We start from the raw sequence: 23612 nt of genomic DNA, 5'->3' as shown, positions 1-23612 counted from the left end.
TTAGGCAGGCTAATTAATGCCCACACAACACATACATTAAAATGATATAGTTGCAAGCATGTCACCTGCGAAATTTGAGACCTTAAATCCAATTTTAAGGCAAGTTTTTGGCAGTTCAAAAACCATGCATCAACGTCAATCCCCATGCTCTGGAAATGTGTGTTTGATTCCCAATGTATTCTGGGTAGGTGTATGGAATGTCAGACAAGTCGACCGTTGAGACAACTCGACTCGGGACAAGTCGGCTGTTGAGACAACTCGACTCGGGACAACTCGACCGTTGAGACAGCTAACGTGCACGGCACGTGCACGGTACGGCCACACGGTTGACCGGAGATGCGCGCACAGGCCCGGCAAATTCGAACGATGTGCAAGGACAATCACGCTGCGCTATATCGGCTCTGCTCTATTATGTGTCATAACTCCCAAACGGCGATCAGCCGCCGTCAAAATCCCCGGTACTATCCCCTAAACTAGGCCCAAAAACATGCAAGGCGACTTGTCTCAACGGTCGACTTGTCTTTCCATTTATCGCACATACGGTCGAGTTGTCTCAACGGTCGAGTTGTCTCAACGGGTGACTTGTCCCGAGTCGAGTTGTCTCAACGGTCGTCTTGTCTGACCCCCGGTGTATGTAGAGCCTTGCAGCTAACTTGTTTTTTATTCGATGGCCAAATGAACATAGCGCCCTCTGTTAAAAAATGAAACATTTTGCATTCACTCAGATCAACAAGAGGGCGCTGTTTTATCTACACGATAATAATGTTATAGCTGAGGAGTCTTTTTGCACAATGCATTGCAGTACACATCAACGTGATGTCTCACGTATGGATTTCGATAGCCCGACTGCGTCTTGCCGTACAGTACTATCGCAAGCTCTGTAGTACGGCCAGACGCCCAATGCTTCCACAGAGGCTGAATTTTTTTGGCCGCTGATGTAGCGATTTTGCTACAGATTTCGATCGAGATTATCTTTTCATCCAGGACACAAATTTCCAAAGTTAAGGTTCTTAGTCGTAGAGCAACTCATACCTTTTCGAAAAAACGTTCTTTTGTCTCAATATTTTCATCCATCTGGCCAAAAGCCGACTTTTCAGTCATCTTCCACAAATATCGTCCCGAAAATGCTCCCCCTTGCGATTTCAAAATGGCGGCCGCGCTGTAATGTATGCATTATGCGAGTGCGCTTGGGCAAGGTAATGAATATGCATCATAGTTTATGACGTTTGTCGGACACTCGGCGCGGCTGGCCATACAAACACGAGGTCATGAACTAAATAATGCATATTCATTATCTTGCCCAAGCGCGCTCGCATAATGCATACATTACAGCGCGGCCGCCATTTTGAAATCGCATGGGGGAGCATTTTCGGGACGATGTTTGTGGAAGATGATGACTGAAAAGTCGGCTTTTGGCCAGATGGATGAAAATATTGAGACAAAAGAACGTTTTTTCGAAAAGGTATGAGTTGCTCTACGACTAAGAACCTTAACTTTGGAATTTGTGTCCTGGATGAAAAGATAATCTTGATCGAAATCTGTAGCAAAATCGCTACATCAGCGGCCAAAAAAATTCAGTCTCTGTGGAAGCATTGGGCGTCTGGCCGTACTACAGAGCTTGCGATAGTACTGTACGGCCAGACGCAGTCGGGCTAGGATTTCGATAACTCTCTGCAAAATTAGAATTAAAAGCTGAATTTTTGGTGATGCAATGCTCACAACAGCAACTTTGCGAGGCAGAAGTTTGGGGGATTATTGAAGAAACTGTAGTGAGTAAGAAGCTTGCAAATTTGATTCACACTGGTTTTATTATGCAGCACAAACTTTTGCACGATATGGATACCTTAAGTTTTGGGACTCTCATACACATTTACATTCTTTACATACTGAGTAACCTACATGTACACAAACTAAATAGGTCAAGTTTGTCCCAACTCTGCCAAAAATGACCCACAAAAATTCCCCATTTTGCTCTGACACATATCCAAGACGACAGCAATCTATCAATCAGTCAAGACCCCGTACATGTAGTTGCATGGGTAATGTTGTCCCTGGTCTTTATAGTATCTTTTCCCCTTAGATGTTAGAAAATGGGTTTTTTTTAAACCAATTTCAAGACCAGGTTTTACAGTGACATCATTTGTTACTTTTTGTAAAAGTGTTATTGGATTAAGGAAGTAAAGGGAAATATAAGATTTCAAATAAACACTTTGAATAATAGTCCAATGTTTTCAATCACAATACTGTTTTTTTTCTTCAAATTTCTCTGGTTATTATTATGTCAGTGTGTGTACATGTACAAATTACCACTACTCCAATGGAACAACTCATAAACTTGCAAATCATAGTCACATGTAGCACAACAATACTTGTCCCTTTCTTTGTTGTTTAGCATAAGCTTGAATGGGAGTTACGCCAACGTGAGGAAGAAATCGCTGAGCTCCAGAAGGCCCTGAGTGACATGCAGGTTTATCTCTTCCAGGAGAGAGATCATGTCTTAAGGCTCTTTGCTGAAAATGACCGCCTGAAGATACAAGAACTGGAAGATAGAAAAAGGTGCGTGGGATTGTCTGATGAAGATGTTTTAAGTCTTGACTAAGGCTCTCAGCTAATGTTCTGCACTGCATGGATCATAGTGAATAGCTGATCTGGATTAGTGTGTTGAGCTTGTCACGGGTGTTGGTCACTTTGCTGAATTACCACTTCGCCGAATAACCACTTAGCCAAATGGCATCAGGTCAACTCGGACCCAAACCAAGTCGGACCCATGCCAAGTCGGACCCACGCCAACTCGGACCCACTACCAACTCGGACCCACTACCAACTCGGACCCAAGACCAACTCGGACCCACTACCAACTCGGACCCAAGCACGACCAACTCAGACCCAACAATGACTTAATCATTAGTTTCAGAGATTATATTTATACATGTAGGTCATCTTAATAGTGCTTATATAGTGAAGATATTCGGTAATTATATTGGTCAGAATGGGGCTTTTAGTTTTGTTGTTTGATTATACTACATTGATTTTGCACTCTTATTACTCATTCACATGAAGAAATGGATATGTGCAATGTTTTCCTTTTTCATCTGCTTTTTGTGGGTGTGTGCCAAATAATCAGTGTTGTAGGTCTCGAGACCGGTCTCGAGACCACTTTTTGCTGGTCTTGGTCTCGGTCTCGGAAGCTGTGGTCTCGGTCTTGGTCTCGGTCTTGGTCCCCTTTAGCCCCATAAATGTGGCCTATTTACTGGACTGCCTCCGTAAACATAGGCCACACATCCACATGTACAAAAATCGTGTCGACGGAGCCAAATTTTGATTTTCACATTTAGGCTTAGTTTGTAGGTTTTTTTTGCTTTAGAAGTATACTCACCCTCTTTATAGGCTAATCAGAAAGTGCTGCCTTTTTCAGATGTATATTTTTCGTGAAATTTCCAGATTCATTTTTACACGTTTGTGTATCAAAATTTCAAAATGAAATTTCACAAAAATTAGACATCTGAAAAAGGCAGCACTTTCTGATTAGCCTGTAAAGAGGGTGAGTATGCTTCTAAAGCAAAAAAAACCTACAAACTAAGCCTAAATGTGAAAATCAAGATTTTTGTACATGTGGATGTGTGGCCTATGTTTACGGAGGCAGTCCAGTAAATAGGCCACATTTATGAGGCTAGGTCCCCTTTGGTCTCGATATTTTGGCTCGTCTCGGGTTGAGACCGGCAATATGTAGCTTTTACAGCTTGATCGATTACTTTTTGTTTACTTCGTTCAGTACAATTAATAGTTAAAACATTTGCTAGCCCGTAGATCAAGCTTGTTATATATCGCGGTCGGTTTGGACTTGACAGCACGTTGGAAAGTCTCCAAAGTACATGTAAAGCTGCAGCAGTTCCAGTCACTGAACGATTTGGAACAAGTTCGGCATTTATCTGTTGAGTCGGGCACATAAAGCAAAGTATAAACTTCTAACAATTTATACAATAAGGGTCAACCATTTTTGGGGATTGTGTAGTTTAGCCCACCCCTGTGGGCGTAATCACTTGCATTTTGTATTCTGATAATAAATGAGGTGCTTCAAATTAGTTATATATTTTCGACCCCACACAATGATCTCTTTAATTTGGGACAGTATTTTGAAGAAAAAGTAAATATTTCAACCTGATTTTCCAGCATTGAACTCACACACTCTTACCAGTTACCACTCACTGTTGCCATGAGAGTGTATGATGAGACCCCATTTTCTGGCTGCTCAGTTTGAAGTACCCCATTATTCCTCAAAAATTAAAATCCCGTTCAGAAAAAAATTAAAAATCCATATCTGGCACATACTGGCTACCACCTCACAACTTGTGGGTCTACATGTACAAGTCCACATTCTATGACAGAAATTTAAAAATTGATTCAACATTTTCTAGCTCCCATTTTTTAAAATCAAGTACATGTACACAAGTCTTGTTAGAAGTTAAGTCCTATATTTATTTAAGGAAAAAAAGAGGCACAATGTAAAATTAAAATTGCATCTTTAAATATCCGTTAGAAGTCATAGCTGAAACCAAGGGGTGACTGTGGAGTTTAGGATCCGAGTTCCTATAACAGATGAAACATCTACCTTTAACTTTTACTTTTGTCAAGATTGGGTGCAGCCCATTATATTTCTTAAGTATAACTACTTTTTGCTCAAGTAACGTGTCGTGTATCAATTTGTCAACACTGCCACTGGTCAAAATTTTGGTCTGTAATCTTTGTGAATAGAAAGGTTACAAGTTTCAACTATAATAACGTGTCTTGTTTTTTTATTTCGACTATTGTTATTTATTATCAGCGGTCTTGGTCTCGGTCTCGGTCTCGGACCATATTGGTCTCCGCCTTGAAGGGGCTGGTCTCGGTCTCGGTCTCGGACTATGCGGTCTCAACTACAACCCTGCAAATAATATAAACCAAATTAAATCACACTCAATGAAGGATTTCAATATGTCACAAAAATGTTGTTCAGTGAGGAAGTTATTAATTTGAAATACATGTAGACCTTTCATTTCATGTAATTGTTAGTTTGTTTAATTTTTTTTTTTTTTACGAATCTGTTTAACTTTTTATACTTTTTTGATTAACTTTTTTCCCCCATGGAACATCATAGTCGAACATACAGACAGCTAATGTACCTGTAAGGCCTTGAAGGATAATCTTCCCAGAGCTCCAATACTCCTTTTTGATGATTGACATTTCATAATTGTAGGGTATTTAATAAGTTGATCTTTTTTTTAGTTCACATGCTGGCTTTGAGTTTTGTGGGTTTTTTAACGAATCCGTGTAACTTACTTTTTTGATAAACCTTTTTTGTTCAATATGGAACCTTCGTTTTTCTTGCAGTGTATGCAATGGTGTTTATGTGGTTTTTTTTGTTAAATACATATACAAATGTACATGTAGAAATTAGAATAGACTTTGTTTTATACTTTATTTATTTTATTGAATGACTTATAATGTTTACTTATATTTATTGAATTAATCGTGTCATGTTTGAAAGTGTTTATGTTTCAATGTCATACTTTCCAATTTTATTTTTCTATGAAGATCTGTTTTGAATTTATGTGGTTTGAATTAAAAATGAAATGAATTGCTGTTAAATTGAGCAAGATGGCGTGAACGATGTCAAATATGAAAATGAATAATTGGTTAAACTTTAATTTTAAATTTTACTTTTGGTTAAAGCGCAATATGTTTCAATGGAAACAAATAATAAGAATAAATAATTAATTACACTTTTAAAGCGCATTTCAAAAAAGCATTTCAATGCGCTTTACGACGACAAACTGCTGCAATACAGATATTTTACCTGACAACTACAATGAAAATTTATACTTAAAAGCATCACTGTATTAACAGATGATAAGTGGACAAACTTTATGAAATTGTCAAATAATTGTAAAAGTCCGAGTTGGTCATGCATGGGTCTGAGTTGGTAGTGGGTCCGAGTTGGTTGTGGATCCGAGTTGGTAGTGGGTCCGATTGAGTTGGCATGGGTCCGAGTTGGTAGTGGGTCCGAGTTGGCCTGGGTCCGAGTTGGCTTGGGTCCGACTTGGTTTGGGTCCGAGTTGGATCGAAACCAGCCAAATTACCACTTAGCCAAATTACTGCTTTGCCCAATTACCACTTCGCCGAAAGTATTTGCTAACACATTATGCTCGCATGCACAAACTCATGGTAATTATAACAGCTGACTGGTACTTAATATTAAGTGGTTTTCATACTTGTTGTGTCTTCTATTACTAGGTTTATGTGACATTGTCCTCTCAATTCACTTTGAAAGTGCAGAAGTGGAATTTATAAAATATATTAATCATTGACTGTCCGTACACGGTGACCATGTTTTTGGTCGCACACAGTTAATTCTCAGAAACTTTTTTTTTTTCTTTTTAAATCTTCATCCCCTTCAGTACTGTTTCAAGTTGACTATAGAATGAAAAAAGTTGAATCTCATATGGGTTTGGATAGGAAGGGGTAAAACAACCCCAAGTTTTTCATGTAGCTCGTTTTTATGGCTCCATACATACATGTACGTGTCTGTAGGCATTTCTTTATGGTGTAAATCAAGGACACACACATGCAACATCATAAGTGAATTGTAAATGGAAGACGAGTTCGATTAAAAAACGTGTACTAAACCAATGAGAGCAGATGCAAAAATGTTCAGAGTATAAACAAAGGAAAGGGAAGAGAAACATTAGAAAATCCTTGATTTACACCATAACAAACTTGTTAGTACGTGCGTTTGCGTGCAATTCGGCGAAGTGGTCATTCAGCGAAGTGGTAATTCGACGGAGTGGCAAGTAGGCGAAGTGGTTATTCGGTGAAGTAGCAAATCGTTGAAGTGGTTGTCGACAAAGAGGTTGGTTGGCAAAGCGACTGCAAAAACCTTGTCACAATAGCAGTGCTACTGCCTGTCCTGAGGCTGAATTGAATCCATGTACATGTACCTGTAATCTGTATGTTGTGCAGATGGATGGTGACTGTTTATACTTAAAAACATCACTGTATTAACAGATGATAAGTGGACAAACTTTATGAAATTGTCAAATAATTGTAAACGCTGTCAAATGATTGTAAAAGATGAGTCCGAGTTGGTCATGCATGGGTCCGAGTTGGTAGTGGGTCCGAGTTGGTTGTGGATCCGAGTTGGTAGTGGGTCCGATTGAGTTGGCGTGGGTCCGAGTTGGTAGTGGGTCCGAGTTGGCCTGGGTCCGAGTTGGCTTGGGTCCGACTTGGTTTGGGTCCGAGTTGGATCGAAACCAGCCAAATTACCACTTAGCCAAATTACTGCTTTGCCCAATTACAACTTCGCCGAAAGTATTTGCTAACACATTATGCTCGCATGCACAAACTCATGGTAATTATAACAGCTGACTGGTACTTAATATTAAGTGGTTTTCATACTTGTTGTGTCTTCTTTTACTAGGTTTATGTGACATTGTCCTCTCAATTCACTTTGAAAGTGAAGAAGTGGAATTTATAAAATATATTAATCATTGACTGTCCGTACACGGTGACCATGTTTTTGGTCGCACACAGTTAATTCTCAGAAACTTTTTTTTTTTTTCTTTTTAAATCTTCATCCCCTTCAGTACTGTTTCAAGTTGACTATAGAATGAAAAAAGTTGAATCTCATATGGGTTTGGATAGGAAGGGGTAAAACAACCCCAAGTTTTTCATGTAGCTCATTTTTATGGCTCCATACATACATGTACGTGTCTGTAGGCATTTCTTTATGGTGTAAATCAAGGACACACACATGCAACGTCATCAATGAATTGTAAATGGAAGACGAGTTCGATTAGAAAACGTGTACTAAACCAATGAGAGCAGATGCAAAAATGTTCAGAGTATAAACAAAGGAAAGGGAAGAGAAACATTAGAAAATCCTTGATTTACACCATAACAAACTTGTTAGTACGTGCGTTTGCGTGCAATTCGGCGAAGTGATCATTCAGCGAAGTGGTAATTCGACGGAGTGGCAAGTAGGCGAAGTGGTTATTCGGTGAAGTAGCAAATCGTTGAAGTGGTTGTCGACAAAGAGGTTGGTTGGCAAAGCGACTGCAAAAACCTTGTCACAATAGCAGTGCTACTGCCTGTCCTGAGGCTGAATTGAATCCATGTACATGTATATATACATTGTACCTGTAATCTGTATGTTGTGCAGATGGATGGTGACTGTTGGGGAGGATTCTTTGATTGGCAATGACGGACTGACAACCTTGCGGGCAGAGTACAGGTCATTGTTTGCAGGGCTGGGTAGAGCTTCAAGTTCTCTCTAGGTGTGCTTCACAAAACAGGTCTCTATTAATGTTGTGCATTTTTCCAATAATTTAGTCTTTGAATATTGGAACTTGAATTTGAACAAAAAAATCATCCAATGACATTGAAATAATTTGGAATGTATCGATATAGATTTTGAGCTAGCTGACAACCTGGCATTTGGCAGATATTGAAGATCCACATTAGGGCTTACATTCCTCATGAAAACTCTCAAACCATCTGCGTAAAGTGTGGCGTTTGACTTAACAAATCAAATCTCTCAACTTAAACTCATAAAATCACATCATGGACGGTTTTTTGTCATTGCTCACATTAAAAAAACAATTCAATTTGATAAAATGCTATTCGGATATTCGGTGGATGATCAAATATTTGGATATTCGGTATATTTTGCACAACCCTTGTCTAGACTAAGCAATTGCAATTTGTTCCACACTAGTGCAAAAGTATGTTTAGAGATGATGCATTCATGAACATGTATGAATGTTGGTGCTGCTTTAATACCCCACATGTACAATCAGTTACACGTATAATGTGATATGGAAGTAAACAAACCCTGTTAGTTTGGATTTACCAAAGGTGTACTAACTTGAACTTTTCCAATGATTTGATTTGTACTTGACAGAATCCAGCATCTGTTATCATTATCAAGCCCATCAGGTCCTGAAGTGACATACTTCCACAAAGAACCATCAACGCGGGCAATTGTCACACAGAAACACCCACAAAAGAGACATCCACATGCAGGTCAGTGTGTAACACCGCACTGGCAACTCTACCAACGGGGCTGCAGACTCATATTTGTCAATGTCCTTGGCCAAAATTTGTTAATCAATTCCCTCGCCCATCCATGGGCAATTCTACAGAATTATAAACCTGAATGCCAACAATTCTTAATGGCCAAAATGCCACAAAAGAAATATACATATCAATTTGAAGCATATTATCTGTATTTTATTGACATGTAGTTTATTTAAAAGGGAAGATACAACATCATTGCAAACATCAAAAAACGAAATGATCAAATTATGACGAAATATATTACTGGACTGTCAGTGAATGACAGTCTAAAGCATCCTGTAAAATTCATATTTAGTCATTCCGCATTTTCTTTGCAATCAATTACGCATCTGTGTAGGGGTACAAGCCTGCTAGACTGATTCTCTGACCTAACTTCCTCAAAGTGTACAAAGTGCTACGTCTCATCTTACGTCTCATGTCACCAGACCACAAGAACATGGTTGGATTTCTTAGATTTTCTGGCATTTCCGAACCCAAAACGTGAAATAGGTCAGTTTAAAGGGAAGATACAACATTGGCAAATATTACAAAACGATATGAACAAAGTATCACTAAATACCTTAGTGGATTGTTAGGGGATGACAGCCTAAAGCATCCTGTAAAATCGTGGCTCCTGGTGTGCTGACATTTAAAAAAAAAAAATGGTATTTTTCCAACGCTGGTCGGCCGACCAGCAATGGAGAAAACTGTTTTTTTTTTTTTAAACTACTCCTAATTTTTCATAATTAGTTATTCTGTGTTTTCTGTGCAATTGATTACACACCTTTGAAGGGGTACAAGCCTACTAGACTGCCTCTCTGATCTTACAATCCCCCAAAGTGTATAAATTCTCTGTTTCATCTTAAATGGGGTCTGTGAACCAGACTACAAGAACATGAATGGTTTTCTTGGTTTTTCCAACATCTACAAGCCCAAAACGTGAAACAAGTCATTTTAACAATATTTGCTAAAACATACTAATCCTCCAAATCCATTTATTTCTGATTATTGCAGCAAAAGCAAATGTTGTACATGCCCTTTAACAATATTTTTTATAGCACACTAATCCCCCAGATGCACTTATTTTGAACATTGCAGCAAAAGCAAATGTTGTACATTCCCTAACAAGTTCAACAGTTTGGCTGTTACTTGTAAATGGAAAATCAATTGATGACAATACAAAAAATTGATTTGTCTGAGTACGTCCGGTGTTTTGAGCCAATTTCTACTACAGCAACAAAGTTGGATGAATAATTTCTTCTTTGACTCATCAAAGTAACTAGTGACTAACTGATATGTTTTATCAGAATTAAAATCTACCCCGTGATTATAACTACAATTACATACACTGTTGAATTGCCCAAAATGTACGTCTGACACTGCGGAACTGCCCCCATTTAAACATTATTAAGAGTAAACCTAGTCAAGTTCCCTTGTATTGGGTATTTTAAGTGTCAACAGTTCTTCAAGTTGTCCTAAATGTCTCATCCTTTTCCAAACAAGCAAACAACTCAAGGAATGCCATGGATAAGCCAGTTCGGTATTTCAACTGCTTATGTGCACAACGATATGGGTCACCGGTCATTCGGGATAGTAGAACGATCAAAGGCGCATGAATGCGGGTGCGCGACGCTTGTGTGTAAATTACCACCAGAGTGGTCGTGCGCGTAACATCGCCTAACATCGTGTCAGCAATGTTATCCCAAATGACCTCAGGTCATTGAAATACAGAACTGGTTTATTACAATGAATTACAGTCGGGCATTAGAAGACTTTTGACCCAACTTTGAACATTGCATTTTATTCTGGCAAACAATTATATATCTGCACACACTGTCCATCAGATTTCAAAGGTATATGAAGGTGTAACCTGTAATTTCCAAGACGTCTCATGTTTTCTTCTTACTTGCCTGTCTGGTTTTTTTTTTCCAGAGGGTGAAATATTGGGGTTTAAAAGCCAGAGTGCCAAGCAGACCACAGAACAACAGAACACGGAGGAATGCACAACACAGAGTTACTGCTAACACAAAAGGTAGGTAGAGATTACATACCGGTATGGTTGAGGCAAAGGGTGGTTGATAAAACATTGCAAAGCCAACACTCCTCAGATCTCATACCAACCATATCAGGCCCATTTTTAGTATTTGTGGGTCAGATAAACTAGTGGATCATAGTATTAATACAATGTATGTCAAATCAGGTTTTGCCCTTCATTGATGTATAAACACTGAATACTCAGTGTGTTACCTCCTGAGTAAAAGTTGGAAAAAATCACTCGGTTGGGACTCGAACCCACAACCTCCTGCTTTCTAGTGCAGATGTTTTACCACTTGACCACTGAGCTAATGGGATCGGTTGGCTGGCTCGAATCTGATGTATTGGCCCTTATGAAAATTCCCCCTAGTCACCACAGTGTGTTATCTGTGTGGTCATAGTGTGCACACTATGATCACACCGAAACCACACTGTGAACACACAGTGAAAATTGCACACTGTGAATTGCCACACAGTGAACACACTGTGAAATCACCGTGGATTGGCCACAGTGTCTGTTCACACCGAGAACACACTGTGAACACACTGTGGTCATTCCACAGTGTGAATTGCCACTCTGTGAACACACTGTGAATTCACCGTGGATTGTCCACAGTGTCTGTTCACACCGAGAACACACTGTGAACACACCCAGTCATTCCACAGTGTGAATTGCCACTCTGTGAACACACTGTGAATTCACCGTGGATTGTCCACAGTGTCTGTTCACACCGAGAACACACTGTGAACACACTGTGGTCATTCCACAGTGTGAATTGTCACTCTTTGAACACACTGTGAAATCACCGTGGATTGTCCACAGTGTCTGTTCACACCGAGAACACACTGTGAACACACTGTGGTCATTCCACAGTGTGAATTGCCACTCTGTGAACACACTGTGAAATCGTGGAGTATTTGACCACACAGAAAACACAGCGAGATCACACTGTGTTCACACGGTGACCATTTCACATTGTGACATCTCCCAGACTATGAAAACTGTGTGAATGATGTGTGATTGGTCCACATAGAAAACACACTGAGATCACACTGTGTTCACACAGTGACCATTTCACATTGTGACCATTTCCAGACTATGAGAACTGTGTGAATGGTGTGTGATTTGAACATAGTTGGTCCACACAGAAAACACACTGAGATCACACTGTGTTCACATGGTGACCATTTCACATTGTGACCATTCCCAGACTATGAAAACTGTGTGAATGATGTGTGATTTGAACAATTGGTCCACACACTGTGACAGGTTCACACTGTGAACGGCCACTGTGTGAACACACTGTGGACTCTTTGTGATTTTGTCAGTGTTGGTCCACATTTAGAGCACACTGTGAACACACTGTGACAGGTTCAGACTGTGAACCGTCACTGTGTGATAACACTGTGAACTCACCGTGATAATTTCACAGTGCTGGTCCACTGAGAACACTGTGAAAACACTGTGACATTTTCACATTGTAAACCGCCACTGTGCGAACACACGGTGGACTCGCCGTGACTTTAAATTACATTGAAACAAAATTCTATGTTGAGAATTGCTGCTGTCGCACCAGAATCTTTCGATATTTTTTTGAAAAATGTTTATATTTATTTAAAAACATTCTTTTTTTTATGCATCTTGAAATTGCGTTACCCTCACGGTTAATTTTTGTCAGTTGTGGAATGTTGTATCGACATACATACATGTTATATTTCGAAGTGCAAACATCGTGTCAGGAAAAATAATAACTTGTTGCCTTTTTACAGAAACATATATCAAAAGCCGCGAGTTTGTGTGCATGCATGCCAAAACAGTGACGCCAACCAATCATATGACGCGTAATTTGCAACAGCATCCTAGGTTGTAACGCGCTGGCCAATCAGAGTACGCTCTTTGAATTTACAATCGCGCGCCAGGCCTGACGACCGTTGACCTTGCTTCGCCAACCGCCATGACAGTACTGCTGCATGTGTCATGTGTGTTCCAGCAACGTGCAATCGCCGTCGTTTTACTGAAATATCAGGTAAGATTTTGCCATGAAACTTCGTTGTTATTGTTATGATGTGTCTTAGACAAACCTGGATTTAATTCGCAGCATTTTTCTGATTAATTTCATTCGATTTCTCCGCTAAACGATAGACAAAATATTGACACATGTACACGTACTGTACATGTACACACACAGAATCACGCACGCAGTAGGCTATAAATGTATGCACCATACACAACAGACGGGTGCCTCGAAAGGGTTCGTGTCATTTGAAATGCTGTGGAGTCTGGGTACAGTGCGGACATAGTACATCATACATGTACATGTATTTCTCGTCATTTTTTCTGCAAGTAGCCTACTGCATGTAGCACTATATTGTGCCTAAAGTTTAATAGTAAGTAAAGACTAAAGTTCTTGTTTTTTAATTCTGGAAGCTTAGACATGTTAGAGTCCAGTATGTGGCAAAACAGTTGCGGCAGGGCTATACGCAAGCACATGTTAACTTTTCCTCGACACTATCCTGACTAGCCCTACATCCAAACATGACCCAAACTTATGGACATTTCTAAGTACTGCTGTAGAAGTATAATTATTTACGTTGTGGCTATCGTTACGGCAGCTGTGACGTGACTTTCAACTAGCATGACTGCTAAGTGCTATCGTTACAGAACTGACTGGTTCTCTGCATAATAGCATTCAACGTCCGATCTTGAAGAATATTGGGCATCTGTAAATCTGATATTCGTTTGCATTGTTTTTTACAAGGCCGTAACAGTAGTAATGATTACAAATAATACATGAAGTATTTGAAAATGGCGTTACAGCTGTCGTAACGATAGCCACTTTGATAATATTATAACAACTTGCGTTTACGTTTGTTTTGTTTGGTTTACCCATGCTTACAGTCTGCCTTTATCTTTTTTTCCTGATGCCTTGATCTTTATCTGTTGTGGATTTGTTTAAACTTGTACCACCATGTTTACATCCTTCTTGTCATGTTTGATCTTGAGAATAAGAGATTTTTTTTTCTCATCCAAGACCAATGGGCTCATGACCAAGTGATTGAAGACAGTTCATCAATGATGGCCAGAGTCAGAGTGGAACCTGAAGACAGCAGGTGACGGGACAAATATGTCTTTTCAATTAAAACAGGTACATATACATGTACATGTATTTAAGTCTGTCAGATTTAAACATTTTTGCAGATTGTTCTGGTTTTAATGTAAATTCTGAACCCCCTCAAAAAAAATATACTGGTGTAATGTTCGCCTGTAAAATAAATTGTTGCTGTGACACACACAGGATCTGCCCCTATGTTTCGTGTGAAAAGGAAAAGGACATTAGCAGGCCAGGCACGGCACGCTAAAAGCACTTTTGGAGACAATCGAGTTGAAAGTTTTGTGCTGCCATTTTTTGATTAAAAATCACTTGTAATTGAAATTTTGAAGGATGACATTTGTCGATAATTAGAATAATTTTGGACATTTTTAGGTCAAAATATTACTTATTTGTAAAGACATTTCAAAGTTAATGCTAAAGTCTTTTTACCGGGAACTTCCCATTCCTTAAACGTGCGCTTCAGCTGCATGTGAAATCCTTACGTCCTTTTGACGGGAACAAAATTGGCCTTGCGTACATAGGTATTACATAAACATCCTTTTGCCGGGCAGTAATATTAAAAATCCTCCTTCCATCCTTTGTTTACTGTTAATTACGTCAAATGACGTAGCTCCTCAAGACAATATATATATCAAATGACACATATTCCCAAGCTCTATTGATTATCCGAAACATCTGAATTTGACCTTTGACCCATTTCTTGCCCTTACGACCTTCTTCCAGGCCCCCGACTGGGGATTGTTTTGAATTAATACAAAATAAATTATAAGTATGTTTGATTTGTCTTTTATAGCGAGTATCCAAGAAGCTTCAGAATGGCAAGGTGATGGATGTTGCTGGTTGCTGATTGTTGCATCTCCTGCCAAGTTTGCGCCAGAAAGGAGACGTGATGGAGGGACATGCCTGGGACCCATTCACCTTCATCTTAAGTCTTACCGTTGTACGGTCATTACTTAAAATACAACAGTATCAAATATTTTAATACACGTATCTGAATAATTGATCAATGTTCTCTTCTAGGGTGACTGTTATTTTTCCATAAGTGTTCAACAGGGAAAAGTTCTCAAGTTATGGAAACTCAACTACTGTCTTTAAGGTAGAATGGACCATTTTCCTTTACATGTTTGAAATGTTTCATTTGAAGCAACAGAAGTGCTTACGAATCTAAAGATTGGAACTGAAAATCAATCTCATAAAGTTTTAGTTCAGTGAATGCTTTATTTAGGGGAGAACACATTTTCTTGATCTTGATTTAGTCAAAGTTTGTTAATGCATGAGTGCCTAATTCTCGCTCAGCCACCAAACCGATGACTAATGGCAACGAAACTAATGTTTTGCAAATGCAACCCCAAAACAAGTTTGGGTCGGGTCAGGTTGTTCATTTCAGTAGGGTCGGTGTTGGTTTTGCATTTGCGATTTTCAGGTCAGTTATTGTACAAAGCCAAAATAATTGGGGGAAAAACCCAGAAACAGTTCGGATATTCGCACGGTTCAGTCATTTTATTGCAGAGTCTTTGTGCTGGGTACAACAAACTGTGGTTTATAGTCTATCGTGTGCTGTTAGTATTCACTGTACCTTATGGTTCGTTACAATTATTTATACATGTATTTAAACCAAGTTCAAAATTTTACGCAATAAATATTTCTTTGAAACATGCATAATGGAAACTTTCTGTTGTGAACTGTATTTAATTGTGATCTCTATTATGGTCACCCTGTGCGGACACTGTGATCACTATATGGTCACACTGTGCGCACACTGTGATCACTATATGGTCACACTGTGTGGACACTGTGATCTCTATGTGGTCACACTGTGTGGACACTGTGATCTCTATATGGTCACACTGTGTGGACACTGTGATCACTATATGGTCACACTGTGCGCACACTGTGATCACTCTATGGTCACACTGTGTGGACACTGTGATCTCTATATGGTCACACTGTGCGGACACTATTATTACTATATGGTCACACTGTGTGGACACTGTGATCACTATATGGTCACACTGTGCGCACACTGTGATTACTATATGGTCACACTGTGCGGACACTGTGATCACTATATGGTCACACTGTGTGGACACTGTGATCACTATATGGTCACACTGTGTGGACACTGTGAACACTATATGGTCACACTGTGCAGACACTGTGATCACTATATGGTCACACTGTGTGTACACTATGATCTCTATATGGTCACACTGTGCAGACACTGTGATCACTATATGGTCACACTGTGTGTACACTATGATCTCTATATGGTCACACTGTGCAGACACTGTGATCACTATATGGTCACTGTGTGGACACTGTGATCTCTATATGGTCACACTGTGCGGACACTGTGATCACTATATGGTCACTCTGTGTGGACACTGTGATCACTATATGGTCACACTGTGCAGACACTGTGATCACTATATGGTCACACTGTGTGTACACTATGATCTCTATATGGTCACACTGTGCGGACGCTGTGATCACTATATGGTCACACTGTGCAGGCACTGTGATCTCTAAATTGTCACACAGTGTGGACACTGTGATCTCTATATGTTCACATAGTGTGCACACAGTGTGAACACTATGAACTCTATATGTTCACATAGTGTGCACACATTGTGAACACTGTGATCTCTATATGCGCACACTGTGAAAACTCTGTGTTCACACTGTCATGACACTATGAATTTGTTCCAAATTCACAGTGTCGCACACAGAGAACACAGTGTGATCACAGTGTGACCACTGAGTGGTATACACCATATGTACACTATGTGAACACACTGTGTTCACACAGTCATGACACTATGAATTTGTTCCAAATTCACAGTGTCACACACAGAGAACACGGTGTGATCACAGTGTGACCATACAGTGTATACACCGTATGGACACTATGTGAACACACTGTGTTCACACAGAAGTTCCACACTGTGGTGACTGGGGGGAATTTTCATAAGGGAAGTGGTAAAACATCTGCACTAGAAAGCAGGAGGTTGTGGGTTCGAGTCCCAACCGAGTGATTTTTTCCAACTTTTACTCAGGAGGTAACACACTGAGTATTCAGTGTTTATACATCAATGAAGGGCAAAACCTGATTTGACATACATTGTATTAATACTATGATCCACTAGTTTATCTGACCAACAAATACTAAAAATGGGCCTGATATGGTTGGTATGAGATCTGAGGAGTGTTGGCTTTGCAATGTTTTATCAACCACCCTTTGCCTCAACCATACCGGTATGTAATCTCTACCTACCTTTTGTGTTAGCAGTAACTCTGTGTTGTGCATTCCTCCGTGTTCTGTTGTTCTGTGGTCTGCTTGGCACTTCGGCTTTTAAACCCAATATTTCACCCTCTGGAGAAAAAAAAACCAGACAGGCAAGTAAGAAGAAAACATGAGACGTCTTGGAAATTACAGGTTACACCTTCATATACCTTTGAAATCTGATGGACAGTGTGTGCAGATATATAATTGTTTGCCAGAATACAATGCAATGTTCAAAGTTGGGTCAAAAGTCTTCTAATGCCCGACTGTAATTCATTGTAATAAACCAGTTCTGTATTTCAATGACCTGAGGTCATTTGGGATAACATTGCTGACACGATGTTAGGCGATGTTACGCGCACGACCACTCTGGTGGTAATTTACACACAAGCGTTGCGCACCCGCATTCATGCACCTTTGATCGTTCTACTATCCCGAATGACCGGTGACCCATATCGTTGTGCACATAAGCAGTTGAAATACCGAACTGGCTTATCCATGGCATTCCTTGAGTTGTTTGCTTGTTTGGAAAAGGATGAGACATTTAGGACAACTTGAAGAACTGTTGACACTTAAAATACCCAATACAAGGGAACTTGACTAGGTTTACTCTTAATAATGTTCAAATGGGGGCAGTTCCGCAGTGTCAGACGTACATTTTGGGCAATTCAACAGTGTATGTAATTGTAGTTATAATCACGAGGTAGATTTTAATTCTGATAAAACATATCAGTTAGTCACTAGTTACTTTGATGAGTCAAAGAAGAAATTATTCATCCAACTTTGTTGCTGTAGTAGAAATTGGCTCAAAACACCGGACGTACTCAGACAAATCAATTTTTTGTATTGTCATCAATTGATTTTCCATTTACAAGTAACAGCCAAACTGTTGAACTTGTTAGGGAATGTACAACATTTGCTTTTGCTGCAATGTTCAAAATAAGTGCATCTGGGGGATTAGTGTGCTATAAAAAATATTGTTAAAGGGCATGTACAACATTTGCTTTTGCTGCAATAATCAGAAATAAATGGATTTGGAGGATTAGTATGTTTTAGCAAATATTGTTAAAATGACTTGTTTCACGTTTTGGGCTTGTAGATGTTGGAAAAACCAAGAAAACCATTCATGTTCTTGTAGTCTGGTTCACAGACCCCATTTAAGATGAAACAGAGAATTTATAGACTTTGGGGGATTGTAAGATCAGAGAGGCAGTCTAGTAGGCTTGTACCCCTTCAAAGGTGTGTAATCAATTGCACAGAAAACACAGAATAACTAATTATGAAAAATTAGGAGTAGTTTTAAAAAAAAAAACAGTTTTCTCCATTGCTGGTCGGCCGACCAGCGTTGGAAAAATACCATTTTTTTTTTTTAAATGTCAGCACACCAGGAGCCACGATTTTACAGGATGCTTTAGGCTGTCATTCCCTAAAGTTGAAAAAAATCACTCCGGTCGAACCCATGACCTCCTGCTTTCTAGTGCAGATGTCTTACCACTTGACCACCGAGCTAACGGGATCAGTTGGCTGGTTCGAATCTGATGTACATAGCAGCGGGTACTACATTAACTATTCATAAGATGGTAAGACATCTGCAATAGAAAGCAGGAGGTCGTGGGTTCGAGTCCCACCGGAGTGATTTTTTTCCAACTTTCACTCGGGAGGAAACACACTGAGAATACAGTGTTTATACATCGGTGATGGACAAAACCTAATTTGGTTTTATTAGTCAATTGACTCATGTAATTTCAGCAAGCACACACTGCATATGCCTCCATGTTATTTTGGCAAGATGTGTTGCCAATATACCAGTGTGGAAAGACTGTGGTTTCTAAAATAACTAAGATCAAAGTGCTTTACATTATTATTACCCCTGATCATTGGGCCAATGAAACATTGCAAATACAATCTCAGCTTCCTGTGGAATATGGATTTTTATTCACGAGGAAGTCATTTTAGTCATGTTCCCTGACAGTATTTTATAAACTATTGAATAGGATGGTGCCAGACTATTTTTGCATTCTAGCCTCACTTTCAATTTTTATTTTAAATGTGGCTTAAAAACATTAGGGTATGTTTAACAACAAATTTAAATTTTCATTAAAGCAGACTGGTATTAATTTGTAATTAATTTTATGTCACTGCTTTAATTTCTCTTTGCAAGTTCCAAATATGAAGATTTTACCTCGCTTTCAATTTAATATAGTCGACTCCTGAATAAAGCCCATACAGCTCGGTGTAGTCATTTCGACGCAAGGTAGCTAAAATCAATCACAATTGCGATCTCTGTTCTCACAGGTACCCATTTACTCCTGGGTGGGGCGAAGCAATGAGTGACAAAGTGTCTTGCCAAAGGGAACATGCACCATAACCCCAGGCTGGACTCGAACCCACAACCTGTAGAATTACCCGCAGACAACGAGTTCAATGCTCCAGACCATGAGGCCAGGGCACTCCACATATTTAGAAATGTTTTGCCAATTCATGCAACAACACAAACACCAGGTAATATAATCTATTTGAAACCCCTGCCCGTTGTCCAAACTGCACACATGTGCATTTATCTTTATTGGTACCTTCAAGGATGTAACTGGGGTCCAAGTTGCTGGAGGGCCCTAAAGGGACCTCAGTTTCTAGTAGGAGGCAGTCTTTGAGCAGAGGGGTCCATGCCCCTCATCCTCCTCCCCTATCATTAGCTATGCCACTGGGCACCTTTGTCAAGTTCATTTAAGATTATAAGGAATCAATGAAGGGAGTTCCTACTTTTCATTGAGGGAGTGAATCTTGGAGCGATCTCTCTCAATCACAGTCTGCATCTCTTCCATCCTGACCCTACGATCCTCCAGCAAGGCTTCCGTCTGCTCTCTAGATAGCTCAGCTTGTTCCTTCATCTGAGATTGTAGAGCTTCAATCTGTAGCAACAGACTCTCTGGCTCTGCCTGCTGCTGGTCTGAATCAGGATGGACAGCTTTGGGCTGGGCGCTGTTGGACTGAAATGAGGATTGGAAAATATTGATGGATGGTAACAGGATCAACCTGCTGGTACAGACTCGGACAAAAGAAACCACCCTTTTGGAGATGATCTGATCAATTATCATGATTGAAGCAACTTTACTGGGATAACGTATGTAACTAAACTCACTTCTCAGGGGAGTAACTACAGGTAATTTCATCAGCTGATCAAGGAATTATCAACACACCTACCAAAAGCTGCAACAGATATATATATTTACTATTAATACTATGAAAGTAAGTAAAGTCTGTCATTAGCCAATACATCTCCGGTTTCAAAGGCATGAAACGACCGAGGATATTTTTTTATCCCCCCTGGATAGGATGCCAGTCCATTGCAGGTTACTTCCCAGCTAATATCGGTACCTATTTATACTCCTGGGTGGAGAGAGGCAAGTGGGGGTGAAGTGGCTTGCCCAAGGACACACATATAACCGGCAACTAGATTCGGACCCCTGACCCTCTGATCATGAGTCACAAACCTTAACCATATTAATGCTTAAAAAAAACTTAAAATCCCATAGACCTTATAAATAGTTAATGCGATGCCCGCTGCCATGTACCAATACATCAGATTCGAGGCAGCCAACCGATCCCATTAGCTCAGTGGTCAAGTGGTAAAACATCTGCACTAGAAAGCAGGAGGTTGTGGGTTCGAGTCCCAACCGAGTGATTTTTTCCAACTTTTACTCAGGAGGTAACACACTGAGTATTCAGTGTTTATACATCAATGAAGGGCAAAACCTGATTTGACATACATTGTATTAATACTATGATCCACTAGTTTATCTGACCAACAAATATTAAAAATGGGCCTGATATGGTTGGTATGAGATCTGAGGAGTGTTGGCTTTGCAATGTTTTATCAACCACCCTTTGCCTCAACCATACCGGTATGTAATCTCTACCTACCTTTTGTGTTAGCAGTAACTCTGTGTTGTGCATTCCTCCGTGTTCTGTTGTTCTGTGGTCTGCTTGGCACTTCGGCTTTTAAACCCAATATTTCACCCTCTGGAAAAAAAAAACCAGACATTGCTGGTCGGCCGACCAGCGTTGGAAAAATACCATTTTTTTTTTAAAATGTCAGCACACCAGGAGCCACGATTTTACAGGATGCTTTAGGCTGTCATTCCCTAAAGTTGAAAAAAATCACTCCGGTCGAACCCATGACCTCCTGCTTTCTAGTGCAGATGTCTTACCACTTGACCACCGAGCTAACGGGATCAGTTGGCTGGTTCGAATCTGATGTACATAGCAGCGGGTACTACATTAACTATTCATAAGATGGTAAGACATCTGCAATAGAAAGCAGGAGGTCGTGGGTTCGAGTCCCACCGGAGTGATTTTTTTCCAACTTTCACTCGGGAGGAAACACACTGAGAATACAGTGTTTATACATCGGTGATGGACAAAACCTAATTTGGTTTTATTAGTCAATTGACTCATGTAATTTCAGCAAGCACACACTGCATATGCCTCCATGTTATTTTGGCAAGATGTGTTGCCAATATACCAGTGTGGAAAGACTGTGGTTTCTAAAATAACTAAGATCAAAGTGCTTTACATTATTATTACCCCTGATCATTGGGCCAATGAAACATTGCAAATACAATCTCAGCTTCCTGTGGAATATGGATTTTTATTCACGAGGAAGTCATTTTAGTCATGTTCCCTGACAGTATTTTATAAACTATTGAATAGGATGGTGCCAGACTATTTTTGCATTCTAGCCTCACTTTCAATTTTTATTTTAAATGTGGCTTAAAAACATTAGGGTATGTTTAACAACAAATTTAAATTTTCATTAAAGAAGACTGGTATTAATTTGTAATTAATTTTATGTCACTGCTTTAATTTCTCTTTGCAAGTTCCAAATATGAAGATTTTACCTCGCTTTCAATTTAATATAGTCGACTCCTGAATAAAGCCCATACAGCTCGGTGTAGTCATTTCGACGCAAGGTAGCTAAAATCAATCACAATTGCGATCTCTGTTCTCACAGGTACCCATTTACTCCTGGGTGGGGCGAAGCAATGAGTGACAAAGTGTCTTGCCAAAGGGAACATGCACCATAACCCCAGGCTGGACTCGAACCCACAACCTGTAGAATTACCCGCAGACAACGAGTTCAATGCTCCAGACCATGAGGCCAGGGCACTCCACATATTTAGAAATGTTTTGCCAATTCATGCAACAACACAAACACCAGGTAATATAATCTATTTGAAACCCCTGCCCGTTTTCCAAACTGCACACATGTGCATTTATCTTTATTGGTACCTTCAAGGATGTAACTGGGGTCCAAGTTGCTGGAGGGCCCTAAAGGGACCTCAGTTTCTAGTAGGAGGCAGTCTTTGAGCAGAGGGGTCCATGCCCCTCATCCTCCTCCCCTATCATTAGCTATGCCACTGGGCACCTTTGTCAAGTTCATTTATGATTATAAGGAATCAATGAAGGGAGTTCCTACTTTTCATTGAGGGAGTGAATCTTGGAGCGATCTCTCTCAATCACAGTCTGCATCTCTTCCATCCTGACCCTACGATCCTCCAGCAAGGCTTCCGTCTGCTCTCTAGATAGCTCAGCTTGTTCCTTCATCTGAGATTGTAGAGCTTCAATCTGTAGCAACAGACTCTCTGGCTCTGCCTGCTGCTGGTCTGAATCAGGATGGACAGCTTTGGGCTGGGCGCTGTTGGACTGAAATGAGGATTGGAAAATATTGATGGATGGTAACAGGATCAACCTGCTGGTACAGACTCGGACAAAAGAAACCACCCTTTTGGAGATGATCTGATCAATTATCGTGATTGAAGCAACTTTACTGGGATAACGTATGTAACTAAACTCACTTCTCAGGGGAGTAACTACAGGTAATTTCATCAGCTGATCAAGGAATTATCAACACACCTACCAAAAGCTGCAACAGATATATATATTTACTATTAATACTATGAAAGTAAGTAAAGTCTGTCATTAGCCAATACATCTCCGGTTTCAAAGGCATGAAACGACCGAGGATATTTTTTTATCCCCCCTGGATAGGATGCCAGTCCATTGCAGGTTACTTCCCAGCTAATATCGGTACC

At 39.9% G+C, this 23612-nt stretch overlaps 1 long non-coding RNA gene across 1 annotated transcript; it reads left to right on the top strand.

The window, feature by feature from the left end:
- The first annotated feature begins 11456 nt into the window (after window positions 1–11456).
- LOC119721818 lies at window positions 11457–15905 on the top strand. The gene is made up of 3 exons (XR_005270301.1): window positions 11457–13151; window positions 14157–14270; window positions 15031–15905. It is a non-coding gene; the product is annotated as an uncharacterized LOC119721818 (long non-coding RNA).
- The last annotated feature ends 7707 nt before the right edge of the window (window positions 15906–23612 follow it).

This window comes from Patiria miniata, unplaced genomic scaffold, assembly GCF_015706575.1.
Source record: "Patiria miniata isolate m_02_andy unplaced genomic scaffold, ASM1570657v1 HiC_scaffold_14, whole genome shotgun sequence".
In the NCBI taxonomy this organism is placed as follows: Eukaryota; Metazoa; Echinodermata; class Asteroidea; order Valvatida; family Asterinidae; genus Patiria; species Patiria miniata.
The sequence above is the reverse complement of the archived record's forward strand: the minus strand, read 5'-3'. Positions and strand labels throughout refer to the sequence as shown.